This window comes from Corvus kubaryi, unplaced genomic scaffold (assembly GCF_017639235.1).
Source record: "Corvus kubaryi isolate FWS band 111438036 unplaced genomic scaffold, C.kubaryi_AGA036_p1.0 37387, whole genome shotgun sequence".
Lineage (NCBI taxonomy): Eukaryota > Metazoa > Chordata > Aves > Passeriformes > Corvidae > Corvus > Corvus kubaryi.
In genome coordinates, this window is record NW_024581129.1 from 1,422,054 (window position 1) to 1,432,530 (window position 10,477).

The following is a 10,477-nucleotide window of genomic DNA, read 5'->3' on the forward strand; positions in this document are numbered from 1 at the left end:
TGTCCGCCGCGCTCTGCGCCCGCCGCTCCGCCGCGCTCCGGCCCCGCGGCCAGCCCCCTCCGACCGCCCCGCCCCGCTCGGGCACGGCTCGGCCCGGCACTGCCCGGCTCGGCCCGGCACGGGCTCCCTCGGCGCGGCTCGAGCCGGCTCGGCGGGGCCGGGGTACCCCGGGGACAGGGACAGCGCACCCCACAACGCCGGGGCGCCCTGGCCGCGCGGAGCTGCCCGGCTCCCAGGGGAGAGGGGCGCGGCGAGGAGGTGGGCGCACACTGACACACTCACCCTCAAACACTCACACTCACCCTCAAACACACACTACCACAAACACACACTACCACATCCTCAAGCACACACTACCACATCCTCACACTCACGCACTCCCACCCCGCCCCCTGTCACAGCGCGCTGCTGTGCAGCCGGGCACGTATCGGCGCTGTAAGCGCAGACTTGCACAGGGGGACACCCGCATGGCCGCAGCCCTACGTGCTCAGGTGACACGAGGGCAGGACACGGCGCGGGAGCAGGCACACAGACGGGCATGCCTGGCTGCTCCTGTCTCCGCAAACGAGTGCGAGAGCAAGGCCTGGGAACCCGCTCCCTGGCTGGGCATGTACACACCTACGGCCAGGTGTGGGTCTGCAGAGGTCAGGGTTTTGGGTTTTTTTTTTGAAAGGGGCTGGATACGTTGAAACCTTCTCCAGATGCAGCTTCCGACTTGCCACAGCCCGAGACAACAGCTAAACAAGCACTTGGAAGAGAAAACGCTGCGAGCCTGTGTGCGGTGCAAGTGACGCTTCACAGGCGGGATCAGCCCCTGCCAAGCGCAGGAGGTCCTGCCAAGGCGATGCTGGGCACTGCTCCGTGTCTGCCTTCCACCTCCCAATGGGCAGCTGGGGCCCTGCTTTTCAGCTTCTCCACAGTTTAACTCTGAGACAGTCATAACCCTTAGACGGGGCTTCCTACAAACTCTAGGAGGAGTTAATTGTAGGAGGGAAAGGCAGCTTCTGCATGTGATGTTCATGAACAGAGCAGAAACTCATGAGCCTTTTCGGCCGCTTAGAGACCATCGCCTGACACGTCCATGACCGGCAGCCTCGCCGTGCTGTGCATCCCTGGGTTATGCACCCCTGCATCCCTGGGTTATGCTTCCACTTAAACCACTAACGACAGCCTGGGCAGGCACAGCTGACATGGCATCAGCAGCGGGGAGCGCCCGGAATGTGTCCTTCCTGAACGTCTGCCCTTCCTGCCAGGTTTCCGTATCCAGAGCCTTCCGAAGGGAAGTATCTGCCCTGAAACGTGCATTCTTCAGCACAGCAGAAGTGTAACCTTTAAAGAGGCTCTTCCTAACATGCGTGGGCTTATTTACCTGTCGTTTATGATGCCTTGGGGGGTAACCTGAACTTCTCAGCATGGCTGACATGGAGTAAATCAGATGGTGGGGTTGGGCTGTAGTTGCCCATGTTTAGGCAGGGCAGCGGGGGGAGAAAAGCTGAGGCAGAGGAACGTTTCACATTTCTGCTCTTTTATTTCTCAATTTCTCTGTCTTGCTGATTTCAGGTTTTAGGCACTGGCTTTTTTTGAGTCACATGTAAACAATATACCCTGCCCTTGCATCAGTCGACAGCTACATTCCATTCAAAGTTAAGCAGGATAATTTTACAGAAACTGAGGTGGTGAGAGGTGAAGTTGCGGTAAACTGCCCAAGGTCACCCAGCAGTCTGGCAGAAAAGTGGAAAATACTGATTCAACAGATCAGTCTGTACCCCTGCTCCATCTTGGGAGCCTGAGCCAAGCACCCAAATACTGTAGTACCAAGTAAAGACCTTTTTGCGTATAAATAAACACACAGAGTTCTCTGTGCCATGCTGGGTACAGAGAGGTAGACCAGGGGGAAGGATGAATCACAAGGATTCATGTGCTGTCGGTCTTGGCCGGCTCACAAGGGAGCAATGTACTGAGCCCTTCAGCAAATGCAAATCTTGGGCATTGTTCCCTTCTTCCTGTGTCTCTCACACAGCCCTGGTTCCCTGAAGGAAACCGCCTCCCCCATTTGCCTTGTACTGATAGAACAGGGAAGATAATGACCCTCTCAACCATTACTAGTGGATCAGTACTGAATAGGGCTGATTTCTCTCCTGCTGAAGCAGTTTTTAATGTTAGCTACCAAGAAAAAGTGTAGGACAGGACTCCAAATCATCCAGGAAATTATAGGAGGACTTGGTAGAGCAGCTGGACTAAATCACAGCTCTTGTTGCATTACTTTCCACCTAGTTAGCTTTGAAAAATATGCTCTTAAAATAGGCTTTTATTAAGGGGAAAAGTATTTCTATCAGCCAACCACTAACTCATCAGCACCTTCAGCATTTCCCCACCTTGACAGAGCAGGTAGGAGGATGGAGTGGGTGCTGTGACCCTGGCAGACTGTGTGAATTCCCTTATTTCAGATGGTGCTCCCTACTCCTACATCAGTTCCTGGGACCCTGCAGTGCCTGTAGCCAGCGACTGCTTGCATGTGATCAGTGCTTAGAGGAGACTGGGGAAGGGGTGAGGTGTGCAAGGCCAAAGTAAAGACGAAATTTAGAGACCTCCACTTATGCCATGCAATTCTCCCAGAGCTGATGGCCTAAAGAGGGGTAAGCTCAATGCTTTCGTTCATCTCTGTAACAGTGAAGAGCATGCATGGTGTCTATCTGTCCTTATTTTAGGCTGAGTGTACAGTACAGTCAGCTTTTAAAAACCCCACTGCTTTTCAATAGTTTTACTCCTCCTATTTCCTACAACACACATTTGGTCATTGAACAGATTTTTAGCTTTCCCCCCACCAATGTTTGGTGACAATAGGTAAACAAAAAGTCTGTGTGGTGCTGCATGTTCCCAGTGTTTCTCTCCTGCAGCAGTGCTCCCAGCAGGATTTGAGAGGAGAGAGCAAGGCTGTTAGAGCAGCGGACACCACTCACCCATCCCTAAGTGCCAAATCCATATCCCCACAGACTGTCATCATCACTTCAGCTAGTTTTCCCATGTCCCAGCCTGAGATTAAAAAAGGCAGCTTCCATCCTCTGTTCTCCTCTTACCCTTCAGAAAGCCTGGCAGGTGCTGTGTTTATTGCAGGAACAGGCACAAAAACAGTCGAGCAGTGTTTCGCTTCCAGCTTTCCTTTGTACGGTGGCTCCTGCACAACCTTTTCACGGGGTACTCGGGTTTTGCAGCTCCTGCCAGCACGGAACTGTGCTTGTGCCAGTGCAATTTAAGTGGAATATTTCATTAAGAGATCAGCAGCAGGCACATGGAAATGACAGCGATCATTAAGTCTGCATTACTTTGTGTGCATTAGGGAGCGTGTAGAGGCCCCAGGCACTGACAGGGCTGCACGGCACAGGGGGAAGCCAACTCTGTGTAAATCACTTTAGGCTGCCCTGAGACGGACTGTGTGCCTTAACCGTGGGGTGGCCAGGCTCTGGTATCTGTTCCTAGGTGCTGAGATGCCCCAATAATGAGCATGACAGAAGAGAAAGGAGACACCAGGTGAATTTGCCCCCAGCAATGGTGAGCGGTTGATTCACTCCGTTTCTGACCCCCGAGCAGAGGTACTTTTCATTACACAAATCCCTGCAGCGTGATTAGTTTGCCTAATACTTGCCCTGCTTTTTCTCAGGGCAGGATACAAATCCTGGTGCTGCCATTGGTTGGCAGCATCAAGGAGACGGCAAGATGTGTGTGACCACCGTGAGATGGTTTCCCTGTTACTGCAGGGGTCTCACACGTGGCTCCTTGCACTGCCCAGGGCGGAGTGAGTCTGCTCCCCACAGCGCTCTGTGAGATGGGTCAGAGTCACCAGATGGGCTCAGTGAGGAGAATGGGAGAAGGGGAAATGAGCAACTGCCCAAACTGCTTAGGTTTAAAAAGTTTATACTTGACCTTTGCACAGGCAAAGTCCCAGTTGTATTAAAATTAATTTGATCAAGCAAATGATTTGTGGCTTTCTGTTCTGAGCATGAGAAAACTTCCTTAAAACTGAGTGTGTTGGGGAGATAGTGACCCTGGCCAAGAAGAGCAACTTCTGCTGCAGAGCCTTGAGCTTCCTTCTGGTGTGTAGCCGTGGATGGTGCTGGGTGCAGTGAGGTTTCTTAGCGTTACTGCTGCAGGGAAATGTTACAGTCACCTACAATGCACATAGAGATTCTAATCTACATCCCGTTCCCTCCTTAACACATTAAAGATATCAGCCAGTGTAACTGTGCCTCCTTTGAATGCACTTAAGCTTCAAATGGGCTTGATTTATAAGTGCTTTTATTTACATCTGCTGGCTTCACACCTATGCTGAGGTGTAAAGGGTTTTTCCTGAATGCTGCTAAGAATGGTGCTGGTACCTCTTGAATGCAGTATCATTAATGTCCTTATCTGTAATATCTCCTCAGGGAGGTCGGAAATCACACCAGGATTTTTTTTTCTGGCCTTGTTCTTTAGTGGCATGTTTGGTGAAAAATATTGCCCCCCGTTGTGGACTATCTATGTATCTAAAACCAAAAAAATAACGTCTGCATCCTCGCAGATGATTGAACAATCCCCTCTTCGTGATGTGCTCAGGGTTTCTGTTGCTGAGACTGTCACCTGCTGGCCACGGAGAAGCTCGCCGTGATCTCGGGAACAACCTCAGAAGCTGATGGATTAAATGCTCGGGTTTGCCTTCAGAAACATTGAGATGTTCCTGGTTTATCTAACTCTAAACAGGATGGTAATTCTGTAAATGGAGGCAGACCAGGAAAGCTTCCTCATTTATAAAACGTCTAAATTTAACGGAGTTTCCACGCAAAGGAAACCAGGATCTTATCACAGTGAACATGGGGGGTAAAATGTTGGTCCCAGTAAACTCAACTAGAGAAAACTAAGCCATGACCAATAAGCACGGGAAAGGGGGGGGGGGGGAAGGAAAAAAAAAGACTGGTTATCCTGCCTCTGGTGGATTTTTGCCACATTAGACCATGGATGCAAGACGACCTTAAGAAAGGGTCACATCTTTGTATTGACCAGCAGAGCTCAACAGGAATCAAAGGACCTTTGCTGAAGATCTACACTACAGCTTTCACAGGAAAGGAGAAGAATTTCTCTGAAAAGCTCTTTCAGCCCTGTCCTTGTCCTGCCCTTCCATCCGTTGTCACTGATAGCTCATTTTCTGCCAGTTTTTGGGCCAGAATCTCAGCTGGTGTAAATCTGAGCAAGTTGGAATTCCCATCTGGACTAAGGGATTGCAGGGTGGTTTATTCTCCTCATTCTGGGGAGTGCCCCCCTGTTCCCCCCCAGACCTGAGAGCAGGTTAGTGCAGTGCCTGAAATGCACTGTTCAGTTGTGATTTTTCTGTTTCAGATGCAGAAACGAGTTCTGTTGTGCTGAACTGCACCTGTGATTCCAGTGGATCACCACTCTCTAGAGTTCTTCCTAAAAATCTGTGGGTTTTTCTTACATAATTGAGCTGTGTTACCAGCATCCTGCAGGACTGCTGATAGGAAAGGAAAGCTGGTGCCATAGAGGAGGCTGTTTCATTACAATTATCCTCAGCTCACTTGGTGTTACACAAGGGCATTGCTGCCTGAAAGCATGTCTAAAGTAACCCTCAAGTTCAGTGCCACATGTCATACTGAAACTTTAAAGAAGAGATTTTTTAATGGATGTTTTTCCATAAGCCTCTTAGTTCACATCTGTAAAAAATAGATTTCATGCACTTTAAAGATATTTTTGACTGTGTCTGGAGTCAATCCCTAGCACTGAAGTTATGCAAAATGGCCATATTTCTATTTCTTATTAGAAATTGGAATTATTTTTTTGGTGAGTTTTTTTTTTGGTTGGCTGGTTTTTTGGGGTTTATAATTTCCCTTTATTTCCCTTCACTCTGTTCTTGTGCTTGGACACTTACAAGCTTTATTGTTGTTAGAGAACACTGGGTGCCTGGATGTCTGTCTTATGAAAGCAAGTGGCTGCTTAAAAAGAAAACCAGAGAGATTAGAGGCTGTGTGAAATTCCACTAAATTCAGTGAAAAAGCATAACCTCAAAGAAGTTAGGATCAGATTTCAAATGCATATCATGAGAGACTTTTGACTGCTGGATTAATACCGGATGCTGAGTCTCAGTCTCCACCCCTGTACAGGACAGAAAATGCCATTTACCTCCCCCGGAGTTGCCTCCCTACCCACTTCTCATGCACTGCTGTAAGGAGCAAGGCTCTTCAAGGCCATTCTGTGCCCAGAGGACTTGGAGAGCTCTGGCTCACAACCAGGTAGACCCTGGGGCCAGTTCTCAAACACCAACAGGGAGAAACCACAGCCTCTCCAGCTTCATTGAGAATAAATGAGGCTTTGCCTGAAATGCTCTTTTTGAATTTGTGAATGCTAAACTAGAAAAAATCCCTGTGGCTTCCTTCTCTGCCTCCCACCCACATTTCTCAGCAAATGATTTCCTCGGAGCTTTTGGGATCTCTGTTCAGGCAGAGGATGGTTGGGAAGCACTGCTGCCATAAGTCCTGTACAGTTTGGGAGCGTGGGCTCTCCAGGGCCATCACACAGCCTCTGCAGTGCCAGCTATCACTTGATTTATCACATGGAGATAGATTCCCTTTAAAACTGCTCTTTCTCTGGTAGATTTGCTTTGCACCGAGACCTAGCGTGAGTTAATATTCTTGTTGAGGGTAAATAAAGGGCAGTGGAGATTCTAGCCTAAAGAATGTAGCCTGCAAGTTTTATCCCTGCATTGCACATACATTTTAATGGTCCTTGCTGTGTGTTTTATTGAGGCTGAGTCATAAGCAAATCTTAGTGCTTTGGAAGGAAGGAAATGGAGTTTGGGCAAAAACATCACACGTCACAAATGGAGCCAGCAAAGGGACTGCTCGAGCTGTGAGGATACAGTGACGTATCTCAGCAAAAGGGAGAATTGAAGGTCAAAAGGAGAGTGCTTGTGCTGCAGTACAGTTTTCATCACCTGAAGCTTGTCTGGACTCAGTGATGTTTCTGGTGACAGGGCCACCACAGTGAGACGAGCTGATCCTGCTCGTGTGCCTTCCCTCAGAAACAGTACCAGAGTTACCAGGGACTGGTAACTAGACTTTTATTTCAGGGTTAGGATGATGAACCCTTGCCCATGGCTTGGGGCTGACACAGTTGCTGTTGCTGGGACTTGGTCAAGGCACAGTGTTTTTGACTGAGGTTGCTGAGGAAGGAGAATGAAGCTCTTGTGTTATGGATGCAGGATGTTTCCTTGGCAGCTGCCCTTAGGAATGCTGCCTTTGGCTGGGGAGGAGAGGGGGGACCACACAAGCTGAGCTGGGCAGCCTGGGAGAAGGTGCTGCTTGCTGGGGACACTCAACCATGACTTGCAGCGTGCAGCACAGCTTCCACCCCGCAGGGTAAGGGACACTGGAGGGCACTGAAGTGCAGGAGAACTCAGGAGGTTCAAAGGGGGACCTCTCATGCCCTTTGTCACAAACAGTACCTTTTGTTCCCTGTTTCTTCTTGTGCTATGTTATGTTCAGTTCTGTTTGTGTTCCTTAAGGCAGGGACCGGATCAGGTGTTCTCCCTGAACCAGGGCTTGGTGGCTGCCATTTCCCTGGGGTGCTGCTGAGCACGTACAGAGGGAAGATCGGAGACCTGGGCAGGACACTGGAGACAAGGGAGATCAGAGACTGGAGACAAGGGAGCCCAGCCCAGAGCAGGACCTGCTCAGCACAGGGAGCAGGACACTGCAGAGGCGTGGGCAGAAAGCAGCCAGGCCTGGGGCTCCCCGGGGGTCCACTTGGACAGGCAGAGCTGGCTGCAGCTCAAACACCACTGACTGGCAGCCAGGCCTTGAAACAGGGTAGGCAGAGAGCAGCGTGTTCTGCCACTAATAGTTTCACTTTGAATTTGTTTAAAAAGTTGTGTCTTTTTTCTTTTCCCCTTCAGGTGGTGCCTGGCCATTTGAGGTCAGGAGCCTTTTGATCTTCTTCATGAAACTCACCATGAGGGAGAGGTTTAGGTGTACCTAATTCAGAAATCTGCACCTTTCACCCCCTCTTTGGTGCAGGATGCCACTGCTGTCACACTTTGAGAGGCAATGAAAGGCCAGAGACACTCATTTGTCAGGATCAGGATGCCTTTATAGGAGCCACTGCCCTCCTGACAAGAGCCCAAGCGTGCTCCCTCCTGCCTCTTGGGCAGGACTTTGGGTCCTTCCTCTGCCTCCCCTGGAGCCATGGAAGGGCAGGTTGTCCTCACTGCAGCCACTTAGAAAACTGGAGAGTCAGAGGCCTGCAATGAGACAGCAGCTTTTGAAGGGGCGCTCAGTGCCACCAGAGATGGCCAGATCGGTGGGGCTATGGATTAAATTATCATCAGCAAAGCTACCTGGCAAACACAGCTGTGAAGATGTGGCCCTTTTCCTCCCCCTCCCTTTGGCCAGCTGATGTTCCTCCTACACGGAACAGAGGGATTTTGTTTTGTTCAGGTTCAGGCTGATATTGAAAGGAGCTTTGGAGGATATTTGATGTTTTTGAGAGTCCTGGTCATCGAGGGTCAGATTCCTCCAGGCTCCTTCTGGTTTCTGCTCTTCCTTGGGGTTAATATTATTAATTATTAGGGAAGAATAAAAAACCCTTTCTATCTTCAGGATCTAAAATGAAGGAACTGAACAGAAAGAAAATGATAAACTTCATTTTAGAAATATTAATGGTTGAATTTCATGAACTTCTTGGCCTTAAGGAACAGTGTCCAAACAGGTGCTGCTGCACAGGCAGAAAGTCTGTGGCTAAATGGGGTGTGTGCACACAAACTGCCTCTGCACACCCCTGGAAGGGCAGCACCCCAGCCCTGGAGGGCTCCCAGCTGGCAGGCAGGACCAGGGCCCGTGCCTTGGAGCAGGAGCTGGGCTGCCACAGCCGGGGCTGGGAGCCTGAAAGTGCATTTAAGGTGCTTGATTTTGCAAACGTGGATGCAAGGAGCACTGTGTTTGGTTAGCAAGTCCCTCAGCTGTCATGGCACTGCAAGTAGTGTCCAGCTCTGGCCTGGCCAGTGGAGGGGTCCCACTCCTGGGGGGGTGTGAGCCCCAGCCTCCTGCAAACACAGCTCCAGGTGCTGCACACAGCTGTGTACCCACATAATATTTATACTTTCCTAATCTGGCAGGTGAATTTGTATACCCATGTGGGAAAAAAAACCCCCAGCTGGGTTGAATCATTGTTTTGTTTGTATTTGGGAGAGAATTCACTTGCCTGTTGTTTGCCACTGCACCCTGAGAAGATGGAGGCCTCTGGCCAGCAGGATGAAGCGTGGCTTTGTTTTACTATTTACAGTGGCTGAAGAGCACGATGGTGAAGAGTGAAAAAGCATGCAAATAACTTGTTTATCCCCAGAGATGGGTGCTTTGTGCTGTCGCAGGCTGTGCTGTTGACTTGACCCAGCTTTACTTTCCTGTAACTGGGGGAGCTGGCAAAGCTTGCTGAGGAAGACTCCTAAGCCAGAGGGCTTCTGGTTTCACAACAGCTCCACGAAGCATCACAATGCTTTGATCTAATGGTATCAATTGCATGAGAAAAGCAAGGAAGGTGGGAAATAAAGATGATAAAATAAAATCCCCAAGTGCAGGTTTGAAATCCCACAGCAAAAGTTAAGAGCAGGGTTGAGTAGACAAGGGGTGGTGGGGGGGAGGGTGTATGGGGTGAATAGGGAGGCTGGTGACTGACCACAAAAGATGGGACTTTTACTAAAACATTATTTGCTGTTCAACCTGAAGAGACTTTTCTATGCTGAACCAGATCTAAAAAATTGGGGTGAATTTAGCATTTTGACCTAAACTGCTGCTAAGCACTGCACTGAAACCATCAGGCTGCATCCCACCCAGAGCATCCTCCTGTGCTGGTCCCTGGGTCTGCAGGGATACCCCTGGCATCTGTCACTGGCAGCCCAGTGCCACCCAGCATTAGAAGCATATTCATGTCACTGCTCATGGCCTCGCTGTGGGTTTGTGCAGAGGTGCTGCAGAGCACAGTGGGCTCTGTACTGCACCACAGCTGCCGGATCCCAGTTCCCAACGTCGGCACCTGGGGATGGGGACGGCTGGCTCAGAGGTGAACTTGTGTTTGGTCAGCAAGGTGCTTGTGCCTCAGGAGGAAATGGATGATCAACTCACTTAGATGTTGTTTGAAGCTAAATGAGCCCAGCCTCTCTCATATGAACAATTCTGTGCAATGTTTTTTCTGGCAAGGCATTTGCTGTGTGTTATGGTCCTACCTACCACTGCAGTTCATGCATTTATTCCTATGGCAGTCCTGTGCATTTGGGAGCAGAGATGTGGGGGGTTTGTGGGGAGTCAGGATGCTTTCAGGTGAAAAGCAGGCTTTGGTTTGTGTAGTGCCTGTGCACTGCCTCATGCTTACCACCCCTGCCCAGCATTTGCTTTGCTTTAACTGAGGCTGGGCGTGATTGAATTGTGTCTTTGGGAAAATGCAA